Genomic DNA, 20,165 nt, shown 5'->3' with positions numbered 1-20,165 from the left:
CAGTGCACTAGTTTTAAATACGTGCTGGTATTCTAGAAACTTTCTAAAAATATACTATATGTGTTACTAAAGTAATGCATAGAAAGATAGATGCTTCACTTCATTCAGATGGTGTAAGTTAAATCATCACCCCTAAAGATTTGATCTAAGGTTGTTCGATCCCCGATCCTCAGAGACAACACACTAGGCTCAAACTTTTCATCTACCTAGTGATTAACATGTCGCTTCGTCACTGGATCAAATATTATATACTCAATGTTTGTATTCAATTAATTTAAATCCTAATTTTTTCATAAATATTCATTATATTTTTTTAAGTTATAAAAATATTTGAACTTAGCTTTTGTGCTCAGTTTTGGAATAAGTATTTTGTGAACATGTTTCACTGTTAAATCCCTGCAATAAAAGAGCAAAAAAATTACTTCCCTGCACTTTTTCTAAACCTAAATGCAAAGTAATAGATAAATCTTTTACAAATCTTGAAAAAAACGTAACAGTGCAACATGTTGACAAATACTTATCTCAAAACTGACCACAAAAACTAAGTACAAATATTTTTATAACTTAAAAATAAAAAAATATAATTAATATTTTTGAAGAAATTAGGATTTAAATGAATTGGATACAAACATTGAGTATATAACATTTGATCCAGTGACAAAGACATGTTAATCACTAGGTAGATGAAAAGTTTGAGCCTAATGTGTTGTCTCCGAGGATCGGGGATCGAACAGCCTTAGATCAGGTCTTTAGGGGTTGTGATTTAACTTACACTATCTGAATGAAGTGAAGTATTTTGGGACCTTTTTCAATACAATTTGTGCAAAAGTGACCAATTAGAAAGATAGATGCATCACAGAGACAATACAAAGACAACTCCTTTGGTCTGGTGTTGCTTCCTAATGTCTTTGATCAAATCATATTTCTGGACTGGTGGCATAATACTTATTTTATGTTTCCCCTTTTTCTTTCACGATTATGCAGCATTTTTCTATCTCTTTTGGATGAGATAAGAACATAAGAATTTGCCTCCGCTGGGTCAGACCAGAGGTCCATCGTGCCCAGCGGTAGCCCATCAGGTCCATGACCTGTAAAGTGATCTTTTGTCTAGAACCTGTTCTACCCTAATCCTTTATATCCTTCAAACCCCTTTTCTTTTTATCTATACCCTTTCTTTCTCCTTTATCTGTAACCTTCAATCCCCTTATTCTTCAGGAATTTATCCAGTCCCTCTTTGAAACCCCATAATTTAGTCTGATCTATTACACCCTCCGGAAGCGCATTCCAGATATCCACCACCCTCTGTGTGAAGAAGAATTTCTTAGCATTTGTTCTAAACCTGTCCCCTTTCAATTTCTCCGGATGTCCTCTTGTTCTTGTGGTTCCCAGTACGCTAAAGAACCTGTCCCTCTCCACCCTCTATGCCTTTCATAATCTTGTACGTCTCTATTATGTCTCCTCTGAGTCTCCGTTTCTCCAGGGAGAAGAGCCCAAGTTTCTCTAACCTCTCAGTGTATGAAAGATTTTCTATATCCTTTATCATTCGTGTGGCTCTTCTCTGGACCCTCTCAAGTATCGCCATATCCTTCTTAAGGTACGGTGACCAATATTGGACACAGTACTCCAGATGTGGGCGCACTATCGCTCGATACAGCAGCAGGATAACTTCCTTCGTTCTGGATGTAATACCCTTCTTGATAATACCCAACATGTCTTTGATTTTTCTCTGTCAACTTTGGGAAGTGTGCATCCTTTTTTTGTGGGTATGCATCTTACTTTATTTTAAAACCTAGATATGAAGGAACAATAGAAAATTGGTTCAGACAGGAAGTACTTTGATTACACTATGTAACACGGTTTTTGTTCCTGGGCAGTAACCCTCTGTTTTACTAAGGTGTGCTATGCGTTTTAGTGCATGCTAAATATACGTGTGTACTACCCGCTAATGCGTCCATAGACTAACATGCACGCGTTAATGTTTAGCACATGGTTAGCGCGCGCTAAAACACTTAGTGCACCTTTGTAAAAGGAGCCCTAAGTGTAATTTTCTATTTTGCAATTTACCTATTTAAAACTTGAAAACACCGAATTTTCATCTTTTTATTTTTAAAAGTCATAAAAGCAACATATGAATCGCAAAGACAACCACAGATTTAGGAATGAGTAGTTTTCGAGATTTGTAAGTCACTGTCATGAATCAGCCCCCAGATGTAGTCATTTTATTGTCTTTGTTACCGGCATTCAGAGTTCAGTATATCCTCTGGTTTCTCTAGTTATTTTTTATTTGCCTTTCACAAAGTGGAAGCCCATCGTCACACATACAATAAATCTTGCACAACATTATATTCATCGTATAATAATTAAAATTTCTACATAATCATTTAACATGAAAGATAAAAACATGACAATAATATTACACACATAAAATATTAGGGACCTTGTTTCTTCAAAGGTGATAACCATATAACTATTAAAAAAAATAATCACCTTATTTCCACATAAATAAACAACCCAATACTTTTATGGTCACGCTCAGACTCATAACCAAACTCTAGTGAAAAGTCACAGAGTCAGTTATAATAGAGACCATCACAGCAAGTTCACTGTCTCTGCCACCTGCTAATAACATACAAGGAAAAGATAGATAACATATCTGAATGCAGGATGCCACTGCTGTTGCTCTTTCACTGCTCTGGGTACATATTTAAAGTACTAACACATTGCAATTGCCATAAGCTGTTGTTTATTTATGTGGAAATAAGGTGATTGTTTTTTGAATAATAATATTACACAGATATAAAACTTTTCTTACTGTAGCCTTCTACAATAATCACATAACAGAACAACTCCCAGATCAACAGATCAAGCGCTCACTTTGCTCCTCTGACTATGCTTCCATGTTCTCTCATGATGAACATCAAGGACATGGACTTTGAGAGACATCTTACAGCCCATTTTACTGTAATTCTTCACCAGATTCTCAACCAGCTCCGCATAGTTTTCGGCCTTATGGATTGCCCAGGAAGCCCTGGACCATTGCAACTAAGCTGCTTTCTCCTTCCTAGTTGGCTTCTTGGGAAATTCCTTGCACTCCAGGATCTTCTTGATCTGTAGTCCGACGAAGACACCAGCTTTGACCTTTGCCTCAGACAGATTAGGGAATAAGTCTTGAAGATACTTGAAAGCTGCTGACCTTATCTAGAGCTCTGACAATTTTTTCATTAGGCCCAATTTGATTTGCAGTGGTGGCATCAGCACATTCTGGAGGTCCAGCAGTGGTTCCCAGTCTTGCCTTTGGTAATGCGCCTTTGTGTCCTTGCTGTCCCAAAGGCAGAGATAGCAGGGAAACTTGGTAAAACTGCCTTAGACATCCACTAGGAATGCTACCATTTTAAAATCTTCGATAACCTCCTAGCTGTACTCATCATACTTCAAGGCTCCTAGCAAGTGCTTTATGCTGTCAGCTTTTTCCCCACTTTGAGCAGCCCTTCAGAACTGAATTGATTTCTTTCCTTCTTTCTTGGGTTCTATGCTTAAGTAATCACTTACCAAGGTGATTAAAAAGAACATCATTGCCCCAAATCATTCCTATCTTTCTTATGGGGACCCCTCTGTCCTCTACTAATAGTAAGTGTATGTAAGCATATATTTTTTTCTGTCTGAATATGTAATGTATATATTGTAAGCTTAGCTCGCAATATAATAATAATAATAATAATAATAACTTTATTTTTGTATCCCGCCATACCCGGAAGAGTTCTAGGCGGTTCACATCAATTAAACAAGGTTACAAGTGGTTTACAGCAGTTGAGCGGGGTTATGAGCGGTTCAATAACAAATTGATCAAAGTTGCCAGGGGGGGGGGGGGTGAGGGAAGGATGTAGAGGGGAGAGTGGGTGTTAGATAGAAGGGGCGTTGGGATCCTGGTCTTGGAAGAGGCGGGTTTTGAGTAGTTTTCTAAAGCCGAGGTAGTTGGGGGCCTTGAGGGCCATTTGGGATAACCATGGGTTTAGCTTAGTGGCTTGGAAGGCGAGGGTTTTGTCGAGGAATCTTTTAGAGTGGCAGAGTTTAAGGGAGGGGTAGGCGAATAGTTGGATTCTGCGGGAGTCCTTGATGCTGTGATTTAGGGCGAAGTGAGGGATGATGTAGCTTGGGGATAAACCAAATACTGTTTTATAGCAGAAGCAGGCGAATTTGAATAGGACTCTGGATTCAAATGGCAGCCAATGGAGTTTGTGGTAGAAAGGGGTGATGTGTTCCCATTTTTTCAGGCCGAATATGAGGCGGACAGCAGTGTTCTGGATCATTTTGAGTCTCCTGATGGTTTTTTTTTTTTTGTAAAGTAAAGTAAAGTAAAGTATTTATTATCTCTCTAAGATCTGAAAGGCTTCTGCCCTCTTTGAACAGCCAATCGGAACCAAATTGATTTCTCTGCTCCTTTCTTGGGCTCTGTGCTTGTGATCACATGATAAGGTGATTAAAAAGAACAACACTGCCCCAAATAATTCCTTTCCTTCTTGTGGGGATGACATGAGCAGATTTATTTTTACCCACATCCAAACCCTGCGGCCTTCCTTATGACACCGACATAACCGTGCCTTTCGTATGTAAGCCCTCATGCTAACTTAGCTTCCTGTGCTTCCCTTCACCTTCAAGCTCTGAGACTAGCTCATAGCCAGTTTTTCCCAGTGTTCTTCTCTCCCCATTCACCAGTATGGCTTCTGTACACTTCCTCCTCCTGATATTGACCTCACCCTTCACTCCAAACCACTGAACTCAACACCACAGCACTCACTTTTTGAATCCGTTACCTAATATAAGTGGTGTGGGGAGAGCCTCGGTAACATTCAAAAAACATATAAACAAGAGCGAAGAGCAACATCCCCTGAGGAAAAATACCAGTGAAACGGCTGTGTATCCGTCGGGCTATAAGTTAAGTGCTCTTCTTAAATCTTTATATAGCACCACATAGATGCATTAAGGTATTGCCTGCATAAAAAAAAACTAAAAAAGACCAATGATGAACACGTCACCCCAGTAAGGACACAAAATAAACATAAGTAGTGTCTTGGGTGTTTGAGGTCTTGGTATAAATACAATCTGCAAGCAGTTTGTTCACAAGTATTTACAAGCAATAAAATAAAAAGCTTTCTTGCTAGTGAATTCCCATTTTGCTCTATTTGCCGTTGGAAGGACTAATCTGTTATTATCCCAGGACAAGCAGGCATGATATTCTCACATGTGGGTGACGTCATCTACGGAGCCCCGATGCGGAAGCATTTTCAAGCAAACTTGATTGAAGATTTAAGTTTGCTCTGCTGCTCCACGCATGCGTGCCTTCCTGCTCCACTAGGGGGTGCATCCCCTCGTGGTCTCCAGTTCAAAATTTTCCGCGAGCCTAGAAGCCGTGTTTTTCAGGCTCTGCCCCAACTGCCTTCTAGCACCGCGATTTTTTCTTGTTTTTTCACGATTAAGTCGCTGTGCGTGAATTCCTTACCTTTTTTACTTGATTCCTGCTTCGTTTTCAACGACCCGGAGGCTTCCGGGTCCCCGTGGCTGCGGGGTTAATCGAGCCGCGGCTACTTTCGATTTAATGTCCTGGCCTTTGACCGGCTTTAAAAAGTGCACCCGGTGCGAGCGGCTTCTTTCTCTCATAGATCCGCATCGCCGGTGCATCCTCTGTCTGGGGGCGGCTCATCCAACGCACTCAGCCACACCGGAAAGTCCCACAACTGTTTCTGTCTTTCGACCCAAACCGGTTAGGCCACCCAGTTTCCAAACGCACCTTGTCCAACTGGTTGGCCGATTGCATCTCCTTTTGCTACGCTCAGGCTGGTCTCGCACTGCATGGTCGAGTAACGGGACACAAAGTCCGAGCGATGGCAGCCTCCGTAGCGTTCCTCAGGTCCACACCTATTGAGGAAATCTGCAAGGCTGCCACGTGGTCTTCGGTTCATACCTTCACCTCCCACTACTGTCTGGACTCCCTGTCCAGAAGCGATGGCTGGTTCGGCCAATCGGTATTGCGAAATCTATTTGCTTAAATCGCCAACTTCCCTCCATCCCTCTTCAGTAAGCTTGGAGGTCACCCACATGTGAGAATATCATGCCTGCTTGTCCTGGGATAAAGCACAGTTACTTACCGTAACAGGTGTTATCCAGGGACAGCAGGCATATATTCTCACAACCCGCCCACCTCCCCGAGGTTGGCTTCTTGGCTAGTTAAGTGAACTGGAGACCACGAGGGGATGCACCCCCTAGTGGAGCAGGAAGGCACGCATGCGTGGAGCAGCAGAGCAAACTTAAATCTTCAATCAAGTTTGCTTGAAAATGCTTCCGCATCGGGGCTCCGTAGATGACGTCACCCACATGTGAGAATATATGCCTGCTGTCCCTGGATAACACCTGTTACGGTAAGTAACTGTGCTTTTTGAATAGATCTTAAAATTTTTTGGTGAGTAAGGAATTGTCAAAGAATGCAAATAACTAGGTTATTGTAGATTGAAAGCTCTATGTGCCAATATTACAGCTTTAAAACAAATTCCATAAAAGATTGGTAGCCAATGAAACAGTAAATAGAGTGGTATTACTCGATCAAATTTCTTTTTGTAACCCAATATTTTAAAAGCGGTATTTTGTACCGCCTGCAATCTTTTCAGATTGCATTTTAAGCGTCCCGCATATACAATGTTACAATAATCCAGTTTAGATATCATTAATGCATGAATCAGTATATGCAAATCCTGTTCCTGAAAATATCCTCTCACCGCCCTAAGTGATCTCAGGGGGGAAAAAACTCTCTTGATTAAAGCTGATACTTGATTTCTAAAATTTAACTGGTAATTGATGATTACTCCAAGATATTTGAAAGTCTCAACTGATGTTATCTTTTTTTGAAAAATATCTATCTCTATTTTTGGCTGTATATATTGACCAGTAATCCCACAAGAAGTGCATTTCTCAATATTAAGAGATAATCTGATCTATTAGCGACTGAACGGTTTTTGAAAGGCCATCTTTGGTAGGGGTTCAGATCAAGTCAAATTGGATCAGTTTTTGCAACAATTAGAATATCACCAGCATAACAATAGACTCGAAAACCTAATTCCTGAACTAAAGTAATTAATGGAACCAAAATGATATTAAATAACCCTGGCAATAGTGCCCAGCTCTGTGGCACACCACAGAACAATTGAGATTTTTTAGAAACAGATTTTTTCCCTTTTACCCTAAAGCTTCAACACTATCTTCCTCTCATTCAGCCAACCCCACTCTTCCTGTGTTCATCTCGCCTGCGGCACAGCAGGCCCCCAAATACCTCCTCCACTCTCCCTGATATCATCTTGCTCCTTCTTTTGCTCTCTGCTGGGGATATCAGCCCCAACCCTGTTCTTCCCAATCAACTCCATCTTACTCATGTGGGTCACACCATAATGTCACCAATATTATTTCCAGTGCAATAGGTGTTTCATTCTAGACAAGCGGTTTATCTCCCCCATAACCTTCCTCTGGACCGACTCCATCCTTTTAATATCTTTTTGAAGGTGCGGCTTTCTCTTAATTGGGATTTGTAATCCTTGCATGTTTTTGTTGAAAAATCCCTTGATATTCCTCATTTCCTGTACTAAGCTATTTAATTCTGACAGTTTCTTAGTAACCTGGACACAACTCATCAACACCTTGCTTCTTGGTCTATTAGAACTTTCTTGATTAATTTTGTAATCCCTGGAGCACATCTGTCAGGCAGTTGTTATTAGACTTCACAATTCTAATGACCCTTTGGAGACTATTCACTTCTCGCTGTCATGTTAATTGCGTTGTGAATGCTCACATGCGTGAGATTCCAAGTAGGAATGGTTTGGTCTGATTTATATTTGTTTTGCTGGGTGATCTCAGGTCAGATTCCGAGTTTATAGACCACTGCATTTGTCTCTCAGTTCTCTGACTTCTTAAAAGGGATCTGGGGACAACGGGAGAAGCAGAAAGTGGGTTCTGAGCCATTTTAGCTTTCTCTGTTTTAAGGGTCTTTTGGCATTGCTATAGTAAAGATTTTGTCATATAGACAGAAGCAGAGATTTTTCTAGAGTTAAAACCATGTTTCTTGAGGAACTGGTATTGGCCTTTTAGGACTGGGGAGTGGGCTTCTCTTTTTGGGTAAGCGATTAGTAGTACAATCTTCCCAGTCTTTTTCCTTCAAATGCGCAAAGTTTTCTTAGAACAGCAACAGGGAAGGGGAGACAAAGGAAAGAAAAGGAGGTGACGGAGGAAAGCCACTGGCCCACATCTGAGCAAAATAAATCCACTTTTATCTTTATACAAGGCAAATATACTGTATTTCTGAGCAAAAGGTTACCAGAGGGCAAAGATCTTTGTTGTTGACATTGTTTCTGTAGCTAAAGATAATGGTAGGCATTCAGAGGCATGAGGCTGAAGAGCATGCTGAGGCTCTTTATGAGCTCTTTATGAGCATTTATGAATTTATTGTTTTGGTGTGAGGGGATTACAACCACAGCAGTGCCTGCACTACAGGGTAGGCGTAGAGCAGGGGTCTCAAAGTCCCTCCTTGAGGGCCGCAATCCAGTCGAGTTTTCAGGATTTCCCCAATGAATACGCATAAGATCTATGTGCATGCACTGCTTTCAATGCATATTCATTGGGGAAATCCTAAAAACCCGACTGGATTGCGGCCCTCAAGGAGGGACTTTGAGATCCCTGGCGTAGAGGGAATGTGGTCACATGCTGGCACCCTTTTGAGTTAAAAACAGATTCTTCCCTGGGTCACCCACCCCCTTGAATGAGCTGTTTTGCAGAGGTACCAAGGATGAATTTTTCCAGAGTGAGATTTTCCAGACTGTCAACATGGATTTACTAAGGGGAGATCCTGCCAATCCAACCTGATCAGCTTCTTTGACTGGGTGACGGGGAAGCTGGATGTTGGGGAGCCCCTGGATATTGTATACTTGGACTTCAGCAAAGCTTTCGATAGCGTACCACACCGCAGGTTGTTGAGCAAAATGAGCTCTATAGGATTGGGTGACACATTGACAAAATGGGTTGGGGACTGGCTTGGAGGTAGGCTTCAGAGGATAGTGGTGAATGACACCCCCTCCGAAATGTCTTGGGTCTTGGGCCCGATCCTGTTCAGCATCTTTATAAGAGACTTGGCTGAGGGGCTTCGAGGTAAAATAACGTTATTCGCCGATGACGCTAAACTATGCAATGTAGTAGACAGGAGCCCAACGGCCAAAAACTCAATGCCCGACAATATGACGCACGACCTACGCCTACTGGAGCGCTGGTCTAGGATCTGGCAACTAGGTTTCAATGCCAAAAAATGCAAAGTCATGCACCTTGGCAGCCATAATCCATGCAGGACTTACATCCTTAATGGCGAGATCCTAGCAAGGACTGTAGCAGAACGGGACTTAGGGGTGATCATCAGTGAAGACATGAAGACTGCCAATCAAGTGGAGCAGGCTTCATCTAAGGCTAGACAAATCATAGGGTGTATATGTAGGAGTTTCGTCAGCCGTAAGCCTGAAGTCATTATGCCATTGTATAGATCCATGGTGAGACCCCACCTGGAATACTGTGTACAATTCTGGAGGCCTCATTACCGCAAAGATGTGCTGAGACTGGAGTCGGTCCAACGAATGGCCATCCGGATGGTCTCAGGACTCAAGGACCTCCCGTACGAGGAACGGCTGGATAAATGATGGCTATATTCACTCGAGGAACGCAGAGAGAGGGGAGACATGATTGAGACATTCAAATATTTAACGGGCCGTATTGAGGTGGAAGAAGATATCTTTTTTTTCAAAGGTCCCACGGCTACAAGAGGGCATCCGTGGAAAATCAGGGGCGGGAAGCTGCACGGTGATGCCAGGAAGTACTTTTTCACCGAGAGAGTGGTTGATCGCTGGAATAGTTTTCCACTTCAGGTGATCGAGGCCAGCAGCATGCCTGATTTTAAGACAAAATGGGATCGTTATGTGGGATCTCTTCACAGAGAAAGTTAGGGGAGGGTCATTAGGGTGGGCAGACTGGATTGGCCTTGGCCCTTATCTGCCGTCTATTTCTATTTTCTATGTTATAAATTTAGGAAAACCGTAAATTGCTTTAAAATGAAAAGGCAGCCTAAAATGATTATTTTCTTTCATCAGCTCCATTGTTCTAAATGAATGGGTTGTTATCCGCGGTCCAGAGGAAGGGCGATGAAAATGGTAAGGGGTTTGAACCAAAAAAAGTATGAGAAGGGACTGGAAGACCTAAATATGTATACTCTAGAGGAGAGAAGGGACAGGGGAGATATGATACAGATGTTTAAATACTTGAAAGGCATTAATATAGAACCAAGTCTTTTCAAAAGAAGAAAAAATGGTAAAACTAGAGGGCATAATTTGAGATTACAGGGAGGAAGACTCAGGAGCAATGTTAGGAAATTCTTCATGGAGAGGGTGGTAGATGCCTGGAATGATCTCCCGAGGGAAGCGATGGAGAGGAAAATGGTGATGGAATTCAAAAAAGTGTGGGATAAACATAGAGAATCTCTAATTAGAAAACGAAGGATGTAAATTAAAGAGCTAAGACTGGTACTGGCAGACTTTCACAATCTGTGTCCCATATGTGGTAATTTGGTGTAGGATGGGCAGGGGAGGGCATCAATTGGATCTCACTAATTTGGAACATGAGGATGTTACTGGCCAGACTTTATGTTAGATATCCTGCAAACAGGATAGTTGGATAGACCGGAGTGAACTTGGACAGCAACTTCAGCATTTGGAACCTAGGACAATACTAGTCCATGACCCAAAAATATCAATGAAGAGAAGAGTTAATTTAATCATGGACCATTGAAGTTTTTGTCATTTACCATTTTAACAGCAGATGAAGGTAGAGAAAACTGAATTCTACCAGTGACATCACTATATAAGTTATTGTGTTCCCTGGAACAATTCAGTGTTTTTCAAGACTTTCCAGCAGGTGGTAGGTCTGTCCCAGGCCTAGCTCCCTACTCTGCTGGCTATGATTGCACAGTATGTAATGTAATGTAATGTAATGTAATTTATTTCTTATATACCGCTAATTCTGTTAGGTTCTAAGCGGTTTACAGAAAATATACATTAGGGTGCATTAAAATTATAAGTAAGATGGGTACTTAGAAATTCCCTTACTGTCCCGAAGGCTCACAATCTAACTAAAGTACCTGGAAAAATGACAATTAGTAGAGTAATAAAGAAATAAAAAATAGAGATAGAGGAGAAAAATAAGAAAATAAACATTCTAATAAGACTACAATGATCTAAAGGACTTTGAAAGGTTGAAAAGAGGAGAGATAGGAATAGATGCAGAAGGGAGAACCGTTGAAACAATAGAATTCTGGGGAAATTTAAATGAAATTTAAATGATAAAATAAAATACAAAACAAGTGGCAAAACAATGAATGAGATTAAAAAATATATCATAAACTAAAAAGAAAGTGAAAATAAAATCAAAACAGTCAAGACTGAAGTCCAGCTTGAAATGACTTCACTGCTTTGGCTACCAAACTTCTCCAGGTGTCATCCGATCCTAGTCAGCATACCGGTATGGTTGAGCCTAACAGCCGCTCCCAGATTCATGATCACTGAATGTGCCAATGTGTGAGGCTGTGGCTTGGTCCTAAGGGATCTTGCCCAAGGGGTAAAGGTCTTGCGCGTTTTGGCAAACACTATTGGAAAGTGACTGTGAACCAATAAACCAGGCTGAAAGTGAGATGACCAAGGTGGTAACAATTAGAGCTGTGCATCAATAAGCCTTATTTAAATGATGCAAAATTAAAAATTATGTCAAAATTCACGCATTCACAGCCTAGAACAGGGAAATCCCTTACTCTCAGTTGATGGATTTCTTTGTTAGAGCACTCCCCCACAAGAACCTGGAATGGTGCAGGAGCCAGATTCCCAGGCCGAGGCAGGTTTGCTCATGTCTGCCATGTGAGTAGGTATTTCAACCAGGAGACACTGCACAAACTGCAACAGCCGGCAGCTGAGCATAGCCGCTGGCTCTGTCTGCCCGCAGTGTGATGGGCCATTTCCAACTTCATAAATGGCCTGGGGGGGGTGCCATTGGAATTGATCTGATTACCCCCCCCCCCCAATGCCAGTCGGCAGCAATTGTGGCCATTTAATTTTCTGCTTCTCCTGCTATTGCTTCTTGGCAGTAGGGAAATGTTCTTTCCACCTCAGGGCTTGAAAGATGTGGGATCTTCTACCTTCCTCAGATCTGTTTGGGGGGGTCCCTTTTGGGGGCTCCAGACCTAGCTTAGATATTCCAGCTGCAGTTGCAATCTGATGGAGAGCCCCCTTTTACTTGGGGGGCCTCAGTGGACCCCACTTTAGATATAAATTGACATGGGACTGAGTCACGAGCACTGGAGGTACTACTTCCCTTGAGAATTTGGAGGTTCTCTCAGGTGTCAGTCCTCTGCGTACTCTGATTTGGAGGAAACCCCCCTCAACCTTAGGAAGACGAGGAAGAGCGGTCCCATGTGATCTGTTGCGAAAAGTTGTCTCATTGACGAGGTCACTAGGGCCCTCTATGCTATGCCCAAGACTTCGTCTGTGGCCCCTGTAGAGGGGAATTGGGAGAGTCACTGAAGAAGGGATTGCTGCTACCTCTCTTCTTGGGTGACCCTCACAACAGATGCCGACCTTTACAGCTGGGGGAGAGGGACATTGCGAGGGTCACCTAGTTTAGGGACGCTGGTCGCCCTCGCAGAGAAAGTGATCTATCAACTGCTCGGAGCTACAAACTGTTCATTTTGCCCTACAGATGTTAGAGAACACCCTGGAAGGCAAGGCGATCCAGGTTTTATCGGATAATGCCACAGCAGTGACCTACATCAACAGGCAGGGAGGCACCAAGAGTGCTGTGTTGAAATTGGAGGCCCAATTTCACTGGGCAGAAGTCCATCTGCAAGCTCTATCAGCAGCGCCCATCATGGGAGTGGACAATGTACAGGCCAACTATCTCAGCCAGCAGACCTTAGACCCAGAGTAGTGGTCCTTGTCTTGGAGGACCTTCAACAGCATTGTGCGTTGATGGGGTAATTCGACATTTGATTTCATGGCTTTGACAGTCAACAGAAAAGTCCCTCAGTTCTTTGACCAAATATGCATGCCCAGCATGGATGCTTTAGTACAACCATGGCCAGAGAGGACTGTTGGCCATTTTTGCTCTGTGGCTCATAGTGGGCCGGGTTATTCGAAGGATAATCATCTAGGGTTGGTTGCTGCAGATTGGCTGCATCGGCCATGGTGTACAGATTGGTTCACCTACAGAGAGATGAGAGTCTCAAACTGCCACTATATCCGTCTCTGCTTTCACAGGGTCCAGTTTTCCTAGAGGATCTGGAATGCTTTGGGCTTACGGCATTGCTCTTGAGCAGGCGTCTTACTGCACAAGGGTTTTTCGGAAGTGGTTATAGCTACCCTCTTCAGATCTAAGAGGCCAGAGATGGTTGCGGCCTATGCTAAGTCTTGGAAGATGTTTCGGCACTGGTATGCTAAAGAGAATATGGAGTTGATGAAGGCTCTGATATCAGTGATCTTAGTGTTTGTCCTGGATGGTCTTGAATAATTTGGCTATTGGTATCCTTAAAGAGCAAGTGGCAGGACTCTCGTGTTATAAGGCTCAAGTAGAAAAGGCTTCTTTGGCCTCTCATTCAGATGTCGCCAGATTTTTGAAAGGAGCATTGTGGTTGCTTTCTCCTCTGTGACAGCTGTCCCCAGAGTGGAATCTTAACTTGATTTTACAGGCACTCAGAAAGGTTTCGTATGAGTCTTTGCAGAGTTATCTTTGATGGATCTTATCATTAAGGCTTTATTTTAGTAGCAATTGCTTCAGCAAGAAAGGTTTTGGATCTACAAGCTCTGTCATGCAGAGAAGCCTTTCCTGAAGCAGGGGTTTCCCTTCGCATCCCTGTTTGCTTTTCATGAAAATCAAGTGGTCTGACAAGCCATTTTTCCATCCTATGGGGTTGAAGAAAAAAAGACAGTTTTGCTGTTGGCTGGATATTTGGAGAGTTTTCTCCATTACCTGGAGGTGACAAATGACTTTCACCTCTCAGATCATCTTTTTGTGCTAACAAGCCCTAGCCGCCTGAGTAAGACAGCCTCTAAGACTTCTATTTCCTATATTAGGTATGGTAAGAAATTACCAATTGCATTGAGAGCATACTCTTATGAGGGGTGTGGCCTCTTCATGAGCAGTGTCACCCGAGGAAATTTGTATGGCATCTACATGGTCCACCCTTCGTACTTTCATGAAATTTTACAGAGTGGACATAGCAGCGTGTAAGGATGCCACTTTTGGGTCTGAAGTGCTTACAGCAGGTTCCTCTGCCCTGCTCTGCCCTAGACTCAGAGGATTGCTTCAGTACATCCCACTGGTCAAGACTCGTATGCCTTTTGCATTAGAAGGGAAGACTATGTTTTTAATAATCTTTCTTGTAGAAAGGCATACGAGTCTTGATGCCCGCCCTATCAGATTGCATTTGGCCTTCTTGCTATGTCAGACATGTATTTCCAGATGTTGGTGTCTATTGTTAGAAAGATCTGAAGAGCTACATAAGTGTTTAGTGCTGGTTACACTCAAGTCAGTGGCTTGTTCATTTCCACCTTGTTTTCAGTTATAATTATATTGGCATGGATTTATTGCCTTTGACTTATTGCAGAGCAGAACAGAAATGGCTTGGAAGCAGGGCTGTGGAGTCGGTAGATAAATCCTTCGACTCTGACTTCTCTGTTTCTGGTACCCATGACTCCGACTCCAGTACCCAAAATTGTCTCCGACTCCAACTCCACAGCCCTGGTGCCCAGTGGGGTAAGGGGGTGTTAAAGCTATGGAGATGAATGTGTCTGGGTAGGGTTTGAGAAAGAGAGACATGAAGAGAAAACTAGGGGTTTTGCTAGAGGACAGAGAGAGAAAGAAAGAAACTTGGGGGGGGGGGGATGACCATCATAGAAAGGGAGCAGAGAATACTGGAGATTGAATCTTCCAGGGGTCAGGGTACGTGTGTGAGAGGAGGCATAGAAAGTGTGGGGGGGTCAGGCTAGTTAGGGAGTGCGACTACTGGGTTTGTGGATTGTCTGAGTTTCAGCAAGGAGAAAGCTAGTTTAGTCATGCCTGAGGTATGGAGGAGCCTTCCATTAATACTACTACTAATTATTTCTATATCGCTGCAATATATATGCCTTGCTTTTATGATGGGGAATACTACCTAAACAAGTTACTAATATACAGTAGATGTGCAGAATTTTGCAGATTTTTTTTGAGCAGAATTCCCCCAGGAGTTTTGGGCAATCCCCTTCTATTAGCAGGTTACCCATTCACGTGAGCAGATGTGAATGGGAGTGTGTTTCTGTGACTTGCCACTAGGTGGAGAATATCTCGGAAACAGGAACAGTGTTTTGTAGTGCTTTCCAATCTTTTTTGGGTCTGTAACCCCATGACTGCGGCCAAATAAAATTGTGTGATCTTCTGGAAGTGTTGAATAATGATGCACCTGTGGAGACCCTACCTAAGTTGTGACCTCAAAAGGTAGGGAGTCCTACCCTTAATCATTTGGGGTCCTGACCCACAGCTTGGAAAACTCTCCTAGTCTGGATTTCAAATCCTCTTCAAGGGTTTCTTGGCTGTGTTGTGCTAATTTCACTCGCCAACATTCACCGAGCTATCTATTTGGGTACTTGCCAAGTCTGCAAAGCCGCATTATCTATAGGCAGAGAGTCTGTGCTCTGACACCACTGACCTTGCTGCAGACTTGCTTCACAACAAGAAAAGCAATTAGGACACCATAGTGAATGTATCGAACGTATTTCATCCTTACCTACACGTAAAAACATTATACATATTTGATGCATTTATCAGGGTGTGTATGTTTGTTTTTCATTTTGCTTGATAGCCTATGCACCTATCTGTACAGATTTAATGTTTTATGCCAGTGGTCTCAAACTCAAACCCTTTGCAGGGCCACATTTTGGATTTATAGGTACTTGGAGGGCCTCAGAAAAAAATAGTTAATGTCTTATTAAAGAAATGACAATTTTGCACGAGGTAAAACTCTTTCTAGTTTATAAATCTTTCCTTTTGGCTAAGTTTTAATAATAATATTGCAATTTATAGCTAAAGAGACATATGATCAAGAAACTGTTTTATTTTACTTTTATGATTATGATAAACATACCGAGAGCCTCAAAATAGTACCTGGCGGGCCGCAAGTTTGAGACCACTGTTTTTGCCTTTGTTGGCAGTCACCCTTTCTAGCTTTATGTAAAACCATGTTCGTGCTTGTGAACTTTTTTTTTTTTCTCAGTATAATAGAAGCTTCTTGCCCTTCAAGTAAAGAAAGGAATTATTCCCCTCCCCTCCCTTGCAGGAGACTGCATTTCTGACAGACTTCTGTGGTCATTTGAAGCTGGGGGTGGGATGGGTGGAAGAGAAGAGGGCATATTGAGTTTGATAGACATCAAACCATCCTTATTTACACAGCAAAAGATGCTCAGATTAGCAAATAGCAAAAGATGCTCAGATTAGCAAATAGTCCAGTACAGCAAGCTAAGTATCAGAATAGTAAATACTGCTCAAACGATTTATGAATAGAAAGGAAGGGTCTGCGAGACTAGGAAGCTTTGTGTTGTGATTCCTGTGGCATTGCAAGAGAGAGAGGCACAAGTGCCTCGTCACCAGGGTGTGAGCTGCCAGTGGGAAGTGAGTAGGAGGAGAAAAGAGAATATAGGAAGAGCTGGCTGGCTGATGCTGTCGGAAATCTGGAATTTATTCCTAGCTGTCCTAAGTCCTGTCATTTCTACTGTTCAGCTTCTCATCAGCTCTGTTAGCAATGTGTTCCACATCTTAATCACCAGAAAACAGAGAGAGAGAGAGGGGTGAGTATGTACAACACATATATTGTATGGTGTTGTACATGGATGTGTTGGTTTTGTTATGCTGTTTGGGAGTGTCTGTAGAATAGCCACGTCTTCCAGTTTCTCTGTTTCCAGAATTGTAGAGTGAAATGAGGTGTAGAACAATATACTGTAAAGAGAAGCACCAGATAACTATAATTCTGTAAGCAAACTGGAGTTGAAACTTATTTTTTTGCAGTAGAGAAGAGTTTCCCTGCAAGAATAATCTGAAAAGAAGCTAGGTGAGGTGATAGTGGCACTTGGCAAGCTGTTTTATTTGGTTTCAGAAAACTTCCTTTTTTCTATATAGCGCTGGGTCTCTGCTTGTGACAACTCCAGGAGAGATTCTGCCGTTCCATTGTATGGTACTATTTTGATTTATGCTTATTCCCACTAGGGTCTGGGGCTGTCCAGTGCATCTGTTAAGACTGCTGTGTGATCAGTGGCATAGGGCAGACAGACTGCACTGAAGAATCTCCCCATGTGTGCAAGTGGCTACTGGATTCTTAGAACTTACCTTCTAATTGTATGTTCTGCATACTCGCTGAGAAGAATTTGGGCATGAAAGAACTGCTTTCCTTATTTGGTTAAATTGCCGTGTTCTCTCAGACTTGGCTCAAAAGGCATGAATCTGAACCTTTGTGTGCTGCAAATGAGTGCTGTGCCGAGAGAGACAACTTAATCCTATTCTGTATTAGTGAGCCTACCTTAGGTAGCATTGGTTTCCATTGCTTTCCTTCAGGAAGTAGAGGCAAAATATTTTGCTCTCTTTAGAAACATGGTAGCACACTGGTTGTGTGATCAGTGTCTGAGATATATATATATATATATATATATATATATATATATATATATATATATATATATATACTAGTCTTTAAGCCCGTTACATTAACGGGTGCTAGAATAGATGTGTCTGTCTGTCTGTCTGTGTTTCTTTATCTCTGTCTCCTTGGTCGCTGTCTGTATCCTTCTGTCTCCCCCCCAGGACACACCTCCCCCCCAAAGCAGCCCCCTTTCCCTCTCCCTAACTGTCTCTCCATGGCCCTCTTCTGTCTTCCCCCCCCCCCGAGCAAAGCTATCTGTCCCCAGCACACCTCTCCCTATCTCTCCATGGCCCCTTCTGTCTCCCCCCAGCACACCCCTCCCCCCAAAGCAGCCCCCTTTCCCTCTCCCTGTCTCTCCATGGCCCCTTCTGTCTTCCCCCTAGAGCAAAGCTGTCTGTCCCCAGCACACCTCTCCCCCAAAGTAGCCCCCTTTCCCTCTCCCTATCTCTCCATGGTCCCTTCTGTCTCCTCCCAGAGCAAAGCTGTCCCCAGCACACCTCCCCCCCAAAGCAGCCCCCTCTCCCTATCCATGGCCCCTTCTGTCTCCCCCCAGCACACCCCTCCCCCAAAGCAGCCCCCTTTCCCTTTCCCTCTCCCCCTGGTTCCCGGCATTGATCCCCTTCTTACCCTCCCCTCCATCCCGGCGTCTTCTGGCCTGCTCCTCTTCAAAGCAGCCTGCGATCGTGGTGGCCGGCTTTAGCGAACCTCGCAGGCTGCTCTCCAACTCGGTAGCACATTCCCTCTGACGCGATCCCGTGCATCAGAGGGAGCATGCTACTGAGGTTGGAGAGCGGCCTGCGAGGTTCTTTAAAGCCGGCCACGATCGCAGGCTGCTCTGAAGAGGATCAGCGGCGGCGGCGAGTGAGATGACACGGCAAGGATGCGGGCAGGCAGCGAGTGAGAGGCAGAGGTGAGTGAGGGCGGGCGGTGATGCGCTGAGGTCAGGGAGAGAGCACACCTCAGAAGCACACCTCACGGCGCCACACTGCACAAATTTTCGAGAACGCATGCGCGCTCTAGCATTTTATTGTATACTAGTCTTTAAGCCCGTTACATTAACGGGTGCTAGAACATATGTGTGTGTGTCTGTCTTTTTTTCTCTCTCTCTCCTTAGCCGCTTTCTTTCTTTCTGCCTTTATTTTTCCTTGGCTGTCCATCACCACCCCTTGCCTGCTCCCCCTGTCCATTTTCCCTTCCTTTTACCTTCACTGTGTCCACCACCACCCCTTCACTGCTCTCCTTATGCAGCAGCAGCCCTTCTCCCTTTGTTTTACCTCCCCCCTGTCCAGCAGCACCTCTTTCCTTCTCCCTCTGTCCAACATTAGTCCTCCGTTCCTTTTTCTTCACCTCCCCTGTCCATCAGCATCTCTTTCCTTCTCCCCCTGTCCAGCAGTAGGCATCCCTTCCTTTTTTATCCTCCCTCCTCCTTCTTATCCCTATGATACTCTTACCTTGCTCTGCCCCTGATCAAAGGTTCCCGACAGCTGCCCAGTTGCACCCATTGGAAAAGTTCCCACTGCCGCATCCCGCACCCCTCCTGACGCGGCTCCCGCTGTCCTTTCTGTCTGTCTCTGTCCCTGGCCTCCTTTGCCTGTCTGTCTTTCTGTGTATCTCCCTGACTCTGTGTCTTTCTTCTTTCCTTTCTGTCTCCCTTCCTCCCTCTGTCTCCCTTCCTCCCTCTGTCTGTCTGTCCAAAGCAGCATTCCATCCCCCTCCATTTCCCTCCCCGCACAACAGTTCCCTGTGCACCTGCCCCTGTGTCTTTCTTATTTTCTTTGTGTTTCCCTTCCTCTCTCTGTCTGTCCAAAGCAGCATTCCATTCCCCTCCATTTCCCTCCCCCCACACCAATTCCCTGAGCACCTGCCCCTGTGTATTTCTTATTTTCTTTGTGTTTCCCTTCCTCTCTCTGTCTGTCTGTCCGTCCAAAGCAGCATTCCCTTCCCCTCCATTTCCCTCCCCCCCCACCAGTTCCCTGTGCAGCAGCATTAGCGTTTCCTCTACCCCCCCCCCCCCTTCCCTTCCCGCGGGCCGGACTACAAAGGTGATGATTCCAGCAGCGCTTGCATCAGTCTCCACACGCTGCTTCGGGCTCTTCTACTGCCCTGATTTACTCTGGCACGTCCCTGATGACATCATCAGAGACGCGGCAGAGCAAATCAGGGCAGTAGAAGGGCCCGAAGCAGCGTGTGGAGACTGATGAACACGCTGCTGGAATCGCCATTCGGGCCCACGGGAAAAGAAGGGGGTGGGCGGCAAAGGAGAAACGGAGATCGGCGGCGGCGGCAGGAGAAACGGAGAACGTCGTCTGGCTGCGGTCCGGCTTGTGGAGGCGATAGGCTGGTGACGTATTAGCGCGCATGCGCACTCCTTAGGCCACAGACCTACAGCGCA

The 20,165-nt window shown here is 43.9% G+C and overlaps 1 protein-coding gene across 5 annotated transcripts in view; it reads left to right on the top strand.

Moving 5' to 3' along the window:
* GUK1 (guanylate kinase 1) overlaps nucleotides 1-20,165 on the top strand; it is a 69,492-nt gene that overhangs the window by 312 nt on the left and 49,015 nt on the right. The window contains exon 1 of one of the 5 annotated variants that reach the window (XM_033931824.1): nucleotides 16,773-16,928. The exons of 2 other annotated variants lie outside the window; for them this stretch is intronic. The gene's annotated coding sequence lies outside the window, so the exon portion shown is untranslated. Of the gene's footprint in view, nucleotides 1-16,772; nucleotides 16,929-17,169; nucleotides 17,189-20,090; nucleotides 20,115-20,165 lie in introns of those variants that run through there. 2 more of the 5 variants (XM_033931825.1, XM_033931826.1) reach the window with 2 other exon arrangements.

Source organism: Geotrypetes seraphini, chromosome 2, assembly GCF_902459505.1.
Source record: "Geotrypetes seraphini chromosome 2, aGeoSer1.1, whole genome shotgun sequence".
NCBI classification, from domain to species: domain Eukaryota; kingdom Metazoa; phylum Chordata; class Amphibia; order Gymnophiona; family Dermophiidae; genus Geotrypetes; species Geotrypetes seraphini.
The sequence above is the reverse complement of the archived record's forward strand: the minus strand, read 5'-3'. Positions and strand labels throughout refer to the sequence as shown.